The following is a 15585-nucleotide window of genomic DNA, read 5'->3' as shown; positions in this document are numbered from 1 at the left end:
GCGCTCCGTCTCCGGTCTCCTTGGACCCACTACATGAGCATCAACCGCATCAGAACTTAACAAGGCCAATGCGCACATCACTTTCATGAATGCAAATTTTAAGACACAGCCAGAGAAATGTTATTGTGGCCATGCAACTAAACTATGGACTGTATATTAAACTCATAGACACGAGATAGATGCCCATAGAGATACATAGTGACCCATTGCGACCGGCAGTGACCAATAAAGACCCATAGTGACCCATGGAGACCCATAGAGACCCATAGTGACCCATAGAGACCCATAGTGACCCATAGAGACCCATAGTGACCCATAGAGACCCATAGTGACCCATAGAGACCCATAGTGACCCATAGAGACCCATAGTGACCCATAGAGACCCGTAGAGACCCGTAGAGACCCGTAGAGACCCGTAGAGACCCGTAGAGACCCATAGTGACCCATAGAGACCCATAGTGACCCATAGAGACCCATAGTGACCCATAGAGACCCATAGTGACCCATAGAGACCCATAGTGACCCATAGTGACCCATAGTGACCCATAGAGACCCGTAGAGACCCGTAGAGACCCGTAGAGACCCATAGTGACCCATAGTGACCCATAGAGACCCGTAGTGACCCATAGAGACCCGTAGAGATAGTTGTGGTGCCACGACCGCGGGGCAACTCGGCAAGCGCCGCGATTGTCCACTACCCCAACTCTGAGCACACGCAGCAGCACTTGCACCACGTGGTGTCCTGGCGGGGGATTGCTGGGCACGTTGGGTTTTAATCCCAAGGGCCCCTAGAGGTTTCCCGGTGCCAGGTGCTGCTCCATCAACCCATGAAGACATCACAAAATCAAAACGCGAGTACATCATGAAGACATGGGTTTAGAGTGGACAGATATCGATAGTCACCACTGAGACAGTTGAAGCACTGAAGCCAGACATCACCAGTTGATATCAACATGGACATCAATACGGGAGGCGTCATTGACACAGCGAGCCCGTTGTATTCAAGGACCAGAGCTCCCACGTGCCCAAGTTGATAGCCAAACAAGGTTGCACTGTTATTAAAATACTCTTGTAATGGAAAACAACGCTGTTCTACATTGGAGCGCATGCAGTGAATGGGCTCTGTGGATGAGAGCCCATTCAATGGATAGAGATGGGGTGAAGGGTAGGTTTAAGGCCTCCGAGTCACTGCAGCATTACTTTCTAAACATGGGTATCTAAAATAAAGTGCACACCTGTTACTCAGAGCTTTTGAGGCACGGGTGGTGGGTAAAGCAGCTCATAAGTGTGTGGTAGCCATCGACCAGCAGGCCAACCAGTTGATCTACAGAGCCCAGTACAGTAATCATCTTCCTCAACTAAATGTGGAATTTTGATTTAAAGCTTTTGTAACTGCAGTAATTCATATTCTTAGCTCTTTCGGTAAAGTCACGCTGAAGGGAAACAATAAAAAAATAAAATATATATAAAACAATAAAAATTCTCACGACGTTTCGACCATAACACAAAAGGTCGTCATCAGGTGAGTCGGTTTGCATTATTGTTTTATATATTTTATTATTTTATTGTTTCCCTTCAACGTGGCTTTACCGAAAGAGCAAAGAATATAAATGTGGAATTATTTAGTGGTATATTTGACTGTCTGATGTAAGTAGATATTTGTCAGGCACTCCGAGGCTCAACATCTTTCCTGATCACACAGCTGTTATTATCAACAAATAATTTGGCCACATGTCACCTGGCTAGATAAAGAACATCAGTGGGTCAATATTAGGTCGGCAGAACATTCCAGTCAAATAAAGTGGTAAAGGCATAAAAGCATCAATGATTAAAATCAAGTGATCAATACATAATCGGTGAATATGCCCAATAAAGCCTCGCTGACTTTATCGACTTTTTTAGAAGCTTCCCACATTCGGATGTTTGTTTTGCTGTGGAACAAACCTAAAGTATTCGATAGAAGCCGAGCCCCATTGTGGCAATCCTTTAACCTGGTCACCTCGCCGGCTTGTGGGATGGATATTGTCACACACCCACCAACCCTTGATTCCAAAGCGCTGAACTAAGAGGAGTGTGCACCACCAAGCTCAAAAATCGAATGTGATCCGTTTTTGTTTGTTGAAATTAAGCAAATGATGTTGGCTGAGGAAATTATCTGAGGCGGGATGTTGAGTCCTCGATGGATTCGTGCACGAGAGCCGGAAACCGTCTCGCGTCCAGAGGACTCAAGAGACCGCTTCGTATTTCCACCAATAGCTGGTGGATGGAGTCGACGCGTTTGTCTGGAAAGTGATGACTCGCAAACCGCGTGGTTAAATATTGTACGTATAAGCATGATACGGTAGTATGTAAAAGCATTATATAGTAATTGTGTGGTTTGTAATGATTGCACAGTTACTCTTTAAAATTACAAACATATAAATGTTGTTACGGTTGTCATGTATCCTTAGTTTGCCGGTTAAATCGCATTCAAATCGATAGGCCTCTCTTTGTAAAAGTATTTGCATTTGGTGCATGCTTTTTGACAGTGGTTTGTATTTACTCTGCATCTAATCGAGCTTTCATTTATCCACATACTATGCGAGTGGGATTTAATGAACGGTGCAAAGATTATTGGAAACGATGTCTTGTGGAATGCATTCTGAAGATCGAGTCGCCCAACCCGCATTGGCTCAGGAGAACCCGCTGTGATAATGTTCAACACAGAATGAAGTCTCTCCACTGTGAATGTTTTTAATCCTCCAGGGTGCGTGCTAAAGTGGCGTCACGCCTGTGAGAGTGTCACGAGCAGCACGTGAAGACGTCACACGGATACACAGAACTGAGTGGGAATGGTGCATAACTAAATCTTGACTTACAGCTTTCGTGACTGCAGGAATTCATACTCTTTGGGTCTGTTGGTAAAGTCACGTAGAAAAATAAAAATAATAAATCACGACGCTTCGATCGCAACACCAGCAATCGTCTTCAGGTGAAACAACACAGCCGGTGAATTTGCTGAGGCAGGAGAAATATTGCGGAAGAGCTGCTGCAGCAAGAGGTTATGTAGGTTTCATAAGGGTGCAACCCCAGGGTAAGTGGGCAGGGCTAGAGATGGAATTTACATGTGAATGTAAGCTCGGAGAGCCTGCCATTGTATTGCTAGAGATTAGCATGTCAATGTACTGTGACAGACCAGCATGTCAATGTACTGTGACAGACCAGCATGTCAATGTACTGTGACAGACCAGCGTGTCAATGTACTGTGACAGACCAGCATGTCAATGTACTGTGACAGACCAGCATGTCAACGTACTGTGAGAGACCAGCACGTCAATGTACTGTGACAGACCAGCATGTCAATGTACTGTGACAGACCAGCATGTCAATGTACTGTGACAGACCAGCATGTCAATGTACTGTGACAGACCAGCGTGTCAATGTACTGTGACAGACCAGCATGTCAATGTACTGTGACAGACCAGCATGTCAACGTACTGTGAGAGACCAGCACGTCAATGTACTGTGACAGACCAGCATGTCAATGTACTGTGACAGACCAGCACGTCAATGTACTGTGACAGACCAGCACGTCAATGTACTGTGACAGACCAGCACGTCAATGTACTGTGACAGACCAGCATGTCAATGTACTGTGACAGACCAGCATGTCAATGTACTGTGACAGACCAGCATGTCAATGTACTGTGAGAGACCAGCATGTCAACGTACTGTGACAGACCAGCACGTCAATGTACTGTGACAGACCAGCATGTCAATGTACTGTGAAAGACCAGCATGTCAATGTACTGTGACAGACCAGCGTGTCAATGTACTGTGACAGACCAGCACGTCAATGTACTGTGACAGACCAGCATGTCAATGTACTGTGACAGACCAGCACGTCAATGTACTGTGACAGACCAGCACGTCAATGTACTGTGACAGACCAGCATGTCAATGTACTGTGACAGACCAGCACGTCAATGTACTGTGACAGACCAGCGTGTCAATGTACTGTGACAGACCAGCACGTCAATGTACTGTGACAGACCAGCATGTCAATGTACTGTGACAGACCAGCATGTCAATGTACTGTGACAGACCAGCATGTCAATGTACTGTGACAGACCAGCACGTCAATGTACTGTGACAGACCAGCGTGTCAATGTACTGTGACAGACCAGCATGTCAATGTACTGTGACAGACCAGCACGTCAATGTACTGTGACAGACCAGCATGTCAACGTACTGTGAGAGACCAGCACGTCAATGTACTGTGACAGACCAGCATGTCAATGTACTGTGACAGACCAGCATGTCAATGTACTGTGACAGACCAGCACGTCAATGTACTGTGACAGACCAGCACGTCAATGTACTGTGACAGACCAGCATGTCAATGTACTGTGACAGACCAGCATGTCAATGTACTGTGACAGACCAGCATGTCAATGTACTGTGAGAGACCAGCATGTCAACGTACTGTGACAGACCAGCACGTCAATGTACTGTGACAGACCAGCATGTCAATGTACTGTGAGAGACCAGCGTGTCAATGTACTGTGACAGACCAGCATGTCAATGTACTGTGACAGACCAGCATGTCAATGTACTGTGACAGACCAGCACGTCAATGTACTGTGACAGACCAGCACGTCAATGTACTGTGACAGACCAGCATGTCAATGTACTGTGACAGACCAGCATGTCAATGTACTGTGACAGACCAGCATGTCAATGTACTGTGAGAGACCAGCATGTCAACGTACTGTGACAGACCAGCACGTCAATGTACTGTGACAGACCAGCATGTCAATGTACTGTGAGAGACCAGCGTGTCAATGTACTGTGACAGACCAGCATGTCAATGTACTGTGACAGACCAGCATGTCAATGTACTGTGAGAGACCAGCATGTCAATGTACTGTGACAGACCAGCATGTCAATGTACTGTGACAGACCAGCATGTCAATGTACTGTGACAGACCAGCATGTCAATGTACTGTGACAGACCAGCACGTCAATGTACTGTGACAGACCAGCGTGTCAATGTACTGTGACAGACCAGCATGTCAATGTACTGTGACAGACCAGCATGTCAATGTACTGTGACAGACCAGCACGTCAATGTACTGTGACAGACCAGCGTGTCAATGTACTGTGACAGACCAGCACGTCAATGTACTGTGACAGACCAGCATGTCAATGTACTGTGACAGACCAGCATGTCAATGTACTGTGACAGACCAGCATGTCAATGTACTGTGACAGACCAGCATGTCAATGTACTGTGACAGACCAGCATGTCAATGTACTGTGACAGACCAGCACGTCAATGTACTGTGACAGACCAGCATGTCAATGTACTGTGACAGACCAGCATGTCAATGTACTGTGACAGACCAGCATGTCAATGTACTGTGACAGACCAGCACGTCAATGTACTGTGACAGACCAGCGTGTCAATGTACTGTGACAGACCAGCACGTCAATGTACTGTGACAGACCAGCGTGTCAATGTACTGTGACAGACCAGCATGTCAATGTACTGTGACAGACCAGCATGTCAACGTACTGTGACAGACCAGCACGTCAATGTACTGTGACAGACCAGCGTGTCAATGTACTGTGACAGACCAGCGTGTCAATGTACTGTGACAGACCAGCATGTCAATGTACTGTGACAGACCAGCACGTCAATGTACTGTGACAGACCAGCGTGTCAATGTACTGTGACAGACCAGCATGTCAATGTACTGTGACAGACCAGCATGTCAATGTACTGTGACAGACCAGCACGTCAATGTACTGTGACAGACCAGCATGTCAACGTACTGTGACAGACCAGCATGTCAATGTACTGTGACAGACCAGCATGTCAACGTACTGTGACAGACCAGCATGTCAATGTACTGTGACAGACCAGCACGTCAACGTACTGTGACAGACCAGCATGTCAATGTACTGTGACAGACCAGCATGTCAATGTACTGTGACAGACCAGCATGTCAATGTACTGTGACAGACCAGCATGTCAATTTACTGTGACAGACCAGCGTGTCAATGTACTGTGACAGACCAGCATGTCAATGTACTGTGACAGACCAGCATGTCAATGTACTGTGACAGACCAGCACGTCAATGTACTGTGACAGACCAGCATGTCAATGTACTGTGACAGACCAGCACGTCAATGTACTGTGACAGACCAGCATGTCAATGTACTGTGACAGACCAGCGTGTCAATGTACTGTGACAGACCAGCATGTCAATGTACTGTGACAGACCAGCATGTCAATGTACTGTGACAGACCAGCACGTCAATGTACTGTGACAGACCAGCACGTCAATGTACTGTGACAGACCAGCGTGTCAATGTACTGTGACAGACCAGCGTGTCAATGTACTGTGACAGACCAGCATGTCAATGTACTGTGACAGACCAGCACGTCAATGTACTGTGACAGACCAGCGTGTCAATGTACTGTGACAGACCAGCATGTCAATGTACTGTGACAGACCAGCATGTCAATGTACTGTGACAGACCAGCACGTCAATGTACTGTGACAGACCAGCATGTCAACGTACTGTGACAGACCAGCATGTCAATGTACTGTGACAGACCAGCATGTCAACGTACTGTGACAGACCAGCATGTCAATGTACTGTGACAGACCAGCACGTCAACGTACTGTGACAGACCAGCATGTCAATGTACTGTGACAGACCAGCATGTCAATGTACTGTGACAGACCAGCATGTCAATGTACTGTGACAGACCAGCATGTCAATTTACTGTGACAGACCAGCGTGTCAATGTACTGTGACAGACCAGCATGTCAATGTACTGTGACAGACCAGCATGTCAATGTACTGTGACAGACCAGCACGTCAATGTACTGTGACAGACCAGCATGTCAATGTACTGTGACAGACCAGCACGTCAATGTACTGTGACAGACCAGCATGTCAATGTACTGTGACAGACCAGCGTGTCAATGTACTGTGACAGACCAGCATGTCAATGTACTGTGACAGACCAGCATGTCAATGTACTGTGACAGACCAGCACGTCAATGTACTGTGACAGACCAGCACGTCAATGTACTGTGACAGACCAGCATGTCAATGTACTGTGACAGACCAGCATGTCAATGTACTGTGACAGACCAGCATGTCAACGCAAGAGAACCCCCACAACGGTGGCCGTGCCAGTGAGACATTCGTCCTATTAAGCAATGAGAGCCACCGCCACATCGAGGAAAAGGGATCAGTGGCTATGTCAGTGAGACATTTAGCCTGTTAATGTAAAGACATTTACCAAGGTAATGTAAATTTCGATTTGAAGCTTTCGTGACTGCAAGGATTCATCTTCTTTGGTTCTTTCGGTAAAGTCACCACGTAGAATGAGAATAAAATACTACATTGATAAAATAAAACAACACAATAAAATTCTCACAACGTTTCGGCCACAACACAAGCGGCCTTCATCAGGTGAAGGGACGAGACTGTCTGGAGGACAGCGCTGGAGCGAACAAAGCCACGCTCAGATCGCGACCTTTAAGCTGTGTGAGAAGCAACAAAACCTTTAAGCTGTGTTGCTTCTCACACAGCTTAAAGGTCGCGATCTGAGCGTGGCTTCTCTCACTCCAGCGCTGTCCTCCAGACAGTCTCGTCCCTTCACCTGATGAAGGCCGCTTGTGTTGTGGCCGAAACGTCGTCAGAATTTTATTGTGTTATTTTATCAATTTATTATTTTATTCTCATTCTACGTGGTGACTTTACCGAAAGAACCAAAGAAGAAGGCAATGTAACTCAGAAAGTCGGAATAACTGCTAACATCGGCAGGTAAGATGGAAGCATCACAGCCAGTTATGACTTTACCTGGTTAATAACGTCCTTCCAATTATTGATCAGTTTGTACCCATCTCGGTTGAAATTGCGTCTGTGTTTATATATCTGGATGGCTTCATGAATGAATCTTTTTTGATAGCCAGTGGGTTTGCAGAGTACCTTCATTGGAAGGACGTTATTAACCAGGTGAAGTCATAACTGGCTGTGATGCTTCCATCATTCCTGCCGTTTGTCTGTTATCTCCGACTCTCTGAGTTGCATTGTCATGTTAGGTGCCTTTGCATTAACGGGCTGGGGTCTCGCTAACCCGGCCACCTCTGCTCCCTTAGCCTGATGTATCGATGGTTCTTAATGTTTCATTGGCTGTGTGTCTCACTGGCATGGCCACTGTTGCGGTGTTTCTCTTGCGTTGACGCTCTTGCCCCTCACAGCGCAGGCCTGGCCACAGCTTGCGCCACACACAGACTTGACACTAACTTGCTAATCTCCCCAATCTCTCTCCCTAATATATTGTATTAACATAGTGCTAATCTCCCATTAACACTGCTGCTCTGCGCATGTGCGGCGACGGTGCTCTTATACGGTGACGGACGCTCATTTACTTTGACATGCCAATCTCTCTCCCTAATCTCTCTCCCCCTAATCTCCCCCATTAACACAACTGATGTGCTTGCGTGCGGGAATGGGAGTCCGTTCCAGCTAAAACCCCGCTTGCTTGCACTTGAGCTAAATGCCCCTCAAACATAAATAACCCCTTTGTTGTAGCAACTCCCTCGCTCTGTTCTTCCTGGTTCAGCACTTCTACTGCTTTATTATTTATATTTTATTGTTTACCTAGGTGACTTTACTGAAAGAACCAAAGAGTAGAAAAACTAAGGCTAAACACACCCGAGGATTGCACTTTTGTTGACAAATAAAGCTGTAAAAATGTGGCCAATATTGGCCAAAAACGGCATAGGTTGGTATGCCGATTTGCTTTTTCTTGCTTTAAAATGTAATGGTGAAATTACCCACTTTTAACGTAATATATAGGATACTCAGGCTAAACACACCCGAGAATTGCACTTATTTTGACAATAAAGCTGTAAAAATGTGGCCAATATTGGCCAAAAACGGCATAGGTTGGTATGCCGATTTGCTTATTTTTTACTTCAAAATTGTCATGGTGAAATTTCCCACTTCTAACGTAATATATAGGATACTCAGGCTAAACACAACTGAGAAATGCACTTTTTTTGTAAAATAAAGCTGTAAAATTTGGCTAGTATTGGCCAAAATGGCATTGGTGAGTATACCGATTTTCTTTTTGTTGGACGGGAAAATTTCATTGTGAATGCACTTATTTTTCATCGTGAAATTTTCCACTTTTAATCTAATACATAGCATAATAAGGCTAAATACAATAAAGGAATGAACTTTGTACAAAAAAAACTGTGAAAGTTGGGCTTATTTAGGCTAAAAACGGAACAGTATTCCGATTTACTTTTCATTCTCGAAAATTTCATGGATGAAATTCCCCACCTTTTTTACATAATATATAGGATACTAAGGCTAAACACAACCAAAGAATGTACTTTTTATTGAAAAATAAAGCTATGTTAATGGGGCAAAGTTTGCCAAATAACGGTATGCCGATTTGCTTTTTTTACATGAAATGTTCATGGAGAAATTTCCCACTTTTAATGTAATATATGGCATACTAATGCTCAATAAAATGGAGGAATTAACTTTCTCTTGGAAAATCTAGCTATGAAAATTATGAAAATTTTGGTCAAAACGGCATAGGTTAGTATGCTGATTTTCTTTTTGAGACGTGAAAATGTAATCGTAAAATTTCTCACATTTAATGTGATATATAGCATACTAAGGCTAACCCCAACCAAGGACAGGACTTGTTGCAGAAAAATAAATCTATGAAAAGTGGGCCAATTTTTGGCAAATGTCACATAGATTAGTATGCGATTTGCTTTTTTTTCCATAAATTGTCATGGTGAAATTTTCCACTTTTAATGTAACATATAGGATACTCAGGCTAAATACTACCGAGGAATGCACTTTTTGTTAAAAATACAGCTGTAAAAATGCGTCCAATTTTGCAACAAACGGCATAGGTTAGTGTGCCGATTTTCTGTTTGGGACGTGAACATTTCATCGTGAAATTTTCCACTTTTAATCTAACACATTGCATACTAAGGCTAAATACAATGGAGGAATTAACTTTCGTCGAAAAATAAAGGTGTAAAAATTTGGCCAATATTGGCCAAAAACGGCATAGGTTAGTATGCCGATTTGCTTTTTATTACTTCAAAATTTCATGGTGAAATTTCCCACTTTTAACGTAATATATAGGATACTAAGGCTTAACACAACCGAGAAATGCACTTTTGTTGAAAAATAAAGCTGTAAAAATTTGGCCAATATTGGCCAAAAATGGCATGTTGGTTAGGTTATTTTGCGAGTGTCCATGTTGGTGAGGTTATTTAGTGAGTGTCCATGTTGGTTAGGTTATTTAGCGAGTGTCCATGATGCTTAGGTTATTTAGCGAGTGTCCATGATGGTTAGGTTATTTAGCGAGTGTCCATGATGGTTAGGTTATTTAGCGAGTGTCCATAATGGTTAGGTTATTTATCGAGTGTCCATGTTGGTTAAGTTGTTTTAGCGAGTGTCCATGATAGGTAATTTAGCGAGTGTCCATGATGGTTAGGTTATTTAGCGAGTGTCCATGATGGTTAAGTTATTTAGCGAGTTTTTTAGTCACGAAAGCTTTAAATCAAAATTTATTTAGCGAGTGTCCATGTTGGTTAGGTTATTTAGTGAGTGTCCATGTTGGTTAAGTTGTTTAGCAAGTGTCCATGTTGGTTAGGTTATTTAGCGAGTGTCCATGTTGGTTAGGTTATTTTGCGAGTGTCCATGTTGGTGAGGTTATTTAGTGAGTGTCCATGTTGGTTAGGTTATTTAGCGAGTGTCCATGATTGTTAGGTTATTTAGCGAGTGTCCATGATGGTTAGGTTATTTAGCGAGTGTCCATGTTGGTTAGGTTATTTAGCGAGTGTCCATGATTGTTAGGTTATTTAGCGAGTGTCCATGATGGTTAGGTTATTTAGTGAGTGTCCATAATGGTTAGGTTATTTAGCGAGTGTCCATGTTGGTTAAGTTGTTTTAGCGAGTGTCCATGTTGGTGTGTATGTTGAACTTCTTTCACACCATACATAGCCAACCATGCTCATCGGAGGTGTGGGGGAAGGACAACAAACTAAGCACAAAAGCAGTTCTCAAGAAAATTTATTTTCAATCTAGATTGTAAAAATGCGTAGCTCCAGTGACTTCCTAATATCAGAAGAAAGAACATTCCAGATGGCTGAAGTACATCTGAAAACGTGCAATGCAGAGACCGTCTTTATTCGATGACTAGCCAAAAGCTGCTGCGAGGATGACCAGAGTTAGCGTGATGGTTTATGCTCTTTGATGATACCAGCAAGGTATTGTGGTTCATTTGTGGCAAGCGCTTTGTATCTAATGAGTGCAACCTTATAATGAATGAGTTCGGGAACAGGAAGCCAATGCAGTTCAGTGAGCACTGGACAAACATGGTCGGATTTTGCAGTACCCGTCATGACGCCTGCCATAGAATTTTGTACACGCTGCAGCTTGGCAATGTTTTTGCCAGATGTGCCTAACCCCTAACCTTAAACCCTAACCGCTAACCTTAACCCCTAACCCCTAACCTCTAACCCTACCCATAACCCTAACAGCTAACCATAACAGCTAACCTTAACCCCTAACCCCGAACGCTAACTCCTAACCATAACCCTCTAACCTTACAAATTAACCCTAACCCCTAACCCTATCCCAAACCCGAATCCAAATGAACCCTAACCCCTAACCGCTAACCCTACCCTAACCCCTAACCCTAACCACTGACCCTGACCCTAACCCTAACCTTAAACCCTAACCCTAACCCCTAACACCTAAACCTTACCCTAACCCTCACCCCTAACCCTAAACCCTAACCCTAATAACCCTAACCCTTAACCCCTAACCCTAACCATAGCCCTAGCCACAGCCCTAACCCTAACCCCTAACCCTAACTCCAAACCCTAACCCCTAACCGTAAACCCTAACCCGAACCCCTACCCCTAACCCCGAACCGTAAACCCTAACCCGAACCCTAACGCTAAACCCTAACCCCTGACCCTAACCCTAACCCTACCCTAACCCTAATAACCCCAACCCTAACCCCTAACACTAAACCCTAACCCTTAACCCTAACCCTAAGAACCCTAACCCCTAATTCTAGATTCAAATAAACAATTAAAACACGACGTTTCGGAGGCAACGCAAGCTTCCGTCTTCAGGTGGGACCAGTCACAGCCAAAATCGCTGCACCAAGTGGCGAGACTCTGGGAACCTAGCGCTTAAATACAGATTAAGGTGGGGGGGGGCATGTGGGGGACTTTAGTGGGATGCGGAGCTGAGTTAATCCGTCTTTTGTTGTGTAGAGGGTGCGGGGGATGGGCCACTGTGTGTGTGCGGGGATGAGTTAATCCGTATTTTGTCGTGTAGAGGGTGCGAGGGATGGGTCACTGTGTGTGCAATAGAAAGGGAAAGAGGCTCTGCCAGGCTGTGCTGTAAGGGGAGGCAGTAGAAAAAAGGAAAATCGAAAAGTTCTGAAATAATGTTTGGTATACCACTGCTTGAAATTGCTGCTAGAAATTAGTCAGCGTTTGGTATGATTCAAAACGTCTGTCCAGTGGTTGCTTAATTTGAAACCATCCTCTCGGTTGAAATTATGCCTGTGTTTGTATATCTGAATGGCTTCGTGGACAAATCTTTGGTGATAACCTGTAGGTTTACAAAGAACCTTGGTATCAGAAAAGACAATCTCATGATCACCCAGAGCGTTGTAACTGTGATCAGCCACAGCAGATGAATTAGTTCTGCCGTGTTTCTGACCGAATTCGCGAGCATAAATCAGATTTGAAACACGGCAGAACGAATTCATATGCTGTGGCTGATCACTGTTACAACGCTATGGGTGATCATGAGATTGTCTTTTCCGATACCAAGGTTCTTTGTAAACCTACAGGTCATCACCAAAGATTTGTGAGTCTGTGGGTCTGTGTGGTGAGTCTGTGGGTCTCTGTGGTGAGTCTGTGAGTCACTGTATGGTAAATCTGTGGGTCTCTGTGTGGTGAGTCTGTGGGTCTCTGTATGGTGAGTCTGTGGGTCTCTGTGTGGTGAGTCTGTGCGTCTCTGTATGGTGAGTCTGTGGGTCTCTGTATGGTGAGTCTGTGGGTCTCTCTGTGATGAGTCTGTGGGTCTCTGTATGGTGAGTCTGTGGGTCTCTCTATGATGAGTCTGTGGGTCTCTGTGGTGAGTCTGTGGGTCTCTGTGGTCAGTCTGTGGGTCTCTGTATGGTGAGTCTGTGGGTCTGTGGGTCTCTGTGGTGAGTCTGTGGGTCTCTGTATGGTAAGTCTGTGGGTCTCTGTGTGGTGAGTCTGTGGGCCTCTCTGTGATGAGTCTGTGGGTCTCTCTGTGATGAGTCTGTGGGTCTCTGTGTGGTGAGTCTGTGGGTCTCTTTATAGTGAGTCTGTGGGTCTCTGTGGTGAGTCTGTGGGTCTCTCTGTGATGAGTCTCTGGATCTCTGAATGGTGAGTCTGTGGGTCTGTATGGTGAGTCTGTGGGTCTCTGTATGGTGAGTCTGTGGGTCTCTGTGGTGAGTCTGTGGGTCTCTGTATGGTGAGTATGTGGGTCTCTGTATGGTGAGTCTGTGGGTCTCTGTATGGTGAGTCTGTGGGTCTCTGTATGGCGAGTCTGTGGGTCTCTGTGGTGAGTTTGGGGGTCTCTATGTGGTGAGTCTGTGGGTCTCTGTATGGTGAGTCTGTGGGTCTCTGTGTGGTGAGTCTGTGGGTCTCTGTGTGGTGAGTCTGTGGATCTCTGTGTGGTGAGTCTGTGGGTCTCTGTATGGTGAGTCTGTGGGTCTCTGTGTGGTGAGTCAGTGGGTCTCTGTATGGTGAGTCTGTTGGTCTCAGTGGTGAGTCTGTGGGTCTCTGTATGGTGAGTCTGTGGGTCTCTGTATGGTGAGTCTGTGGGTCTCTGTATGGTGAGTCTGTCGGTCTCTGTATGGTGAGTCTGTGGGTCTCTCTGTGATGAGTCTGCGGGTCTCTGTATGGCGAGTCTGGGGGTCTCTGTATGGTGAGTCTGTGGGTCTCTGTATGGTGAGTCTGTGGGTCTCTGTATGGTGAGTCTGTGGGTCTCTGTATGGTGAGTCTGTGGGTCTCTGTATGGTGAGTCTGTGGGTCTCTATGTGATGAGTCTGTGGGTCTCTGTATGGTGAGTCTGTGGGTCTCTGTATGGTGAGTCTGTCGGTCTCTATGTGATGAGTCTGTGGGTCTCTGTATGGTGAGTCTGTGGGTCTCTGTATGGTAAGTCTGTGGGTCTCTGTATGGTGAGTCTGTGGGTCTCTGTATGGTGAGTCTGTGGGTCTCTGTGTGGTGAGTCTGTGGGTCTCTCTGTGGTGAGTCTGTTGGTCTCTGTATGGTGAGTCTGGGGGTCTCTATGTGGTGAGTCTGTGGGTCTCTGTATGGTGAGTCTGTGGGTCTCTCTGTGGTGAGTCTGTGGGTCTCTATGTGGTGAGTCCGTGGGTCTCTCTGTGATGAGTCTGTGGGTCTCTGTATGGTGAGTCTGTGGGTCTCTGTGGTGAGTATGTGGGTCTCTGTATGGTGAGTCTGTGGGTCTCTGTATGGTGAGTCTGTGGGTCTCTATGTGGTGAGTCTGGGGGTCTCTGTATGGTGAGTCTGTGGGTCTCTGTATGGTGAGTCTGTGGGTCTCTGTGTGGTGAGTCTGTGGGTACTCTCTGTGATGAGTCTGTGGGTCTCTGTATGGTGAGTCTGTGGGTCTCTGTGGTGAGTCTGTGGGTCTCTGTATGGTGAGTCTGTGGGTCTCTGTGATGAGTCTGTGGGTCCCTGTGATGAGTCTGGGTCTCTGTATGGTGAGTCTGTGGGTCTCTGCGGTGAGTCTGTGGGTCTCTGTATGGTGAGTCTGTGGGTCTCTATGTGGTGAGTCTGGGGGCTCTGTGTGGTTAGTCTGTGGGTCTCTCTATGATGAGTCTGTGGGTCTCTCTGTGATGAGTCTCTGGGTCTCTATGTGTTGAGTCTGGGGGTCTCTGTATGGTGAGTCTGTGGGTCTCTGTATGGTGAGTCTGTGGGTCTCAGTGTGGTGAGTCTATGGGTCTCTGTATGGTGAGTCTGTGGGTCTCTGTATGGTGAGTCTGTGGGTCTTTGTATGGTGAGTCTGTGGGTCTCTGTATGGTGAGTCTGTGGGTCTCTCTGTGATGAGTCTGTGGGTCTCTGTGATGAGTCTCTGGGTCTCTGTGGTGAGTCTGTGGGTCTCTGTATGGCGAGTCTGTGGGTCTCTGTATGGTGAGTATGTGGGTCTCTGTATGGTGAGTCTGTGGGTCTCTGTGGTGAGTCTGTGGGTCTCTGTATGGTGAGTCTGTGGGTTTCTGTATGGCGAGTCTTTGGGTCTCTCTGTGATGAGTCTGTGGGTCTCTGTGATGAGTCTCTGGGTCTCTCTGTGATGAGTCTGTGGGTCTCTCTGTGATGAGTCTGTGGGTCTCTGTGATGAGTCTCTGGGTCTCTCTGTGGTGAGTCTCTGGGTCTCTCTGTGGTGAGTCTGTGGGCCTCTCTGTGATGAGTCTGCGGGTCTCTGCGTGATCAGATGCTGGACCAGCTTGGGTCAGACGAGTG

The sequence above is a fragment of the Petromyzon marinus genome, unplaced genomic scaffold (assembly GCF_048934315.1).
Source record: "Petromyzon marinus isolate PM22_M1 ecotype Great Lakes invasive population unplaced genomic scaffold, UKy_Petmar_22M1.pri1.0 PM_Scaffold_37, whole genome shotgun sequence".
NCBI lineage: Eukaryota > Metazoa > Chordata > Hyperoartia > Petromyzontiformes > Petromyzontidae > Petromyzon > Petromyzon marinus.
This window is presented reverse-complemented; position numbering follows the sequence as displayed.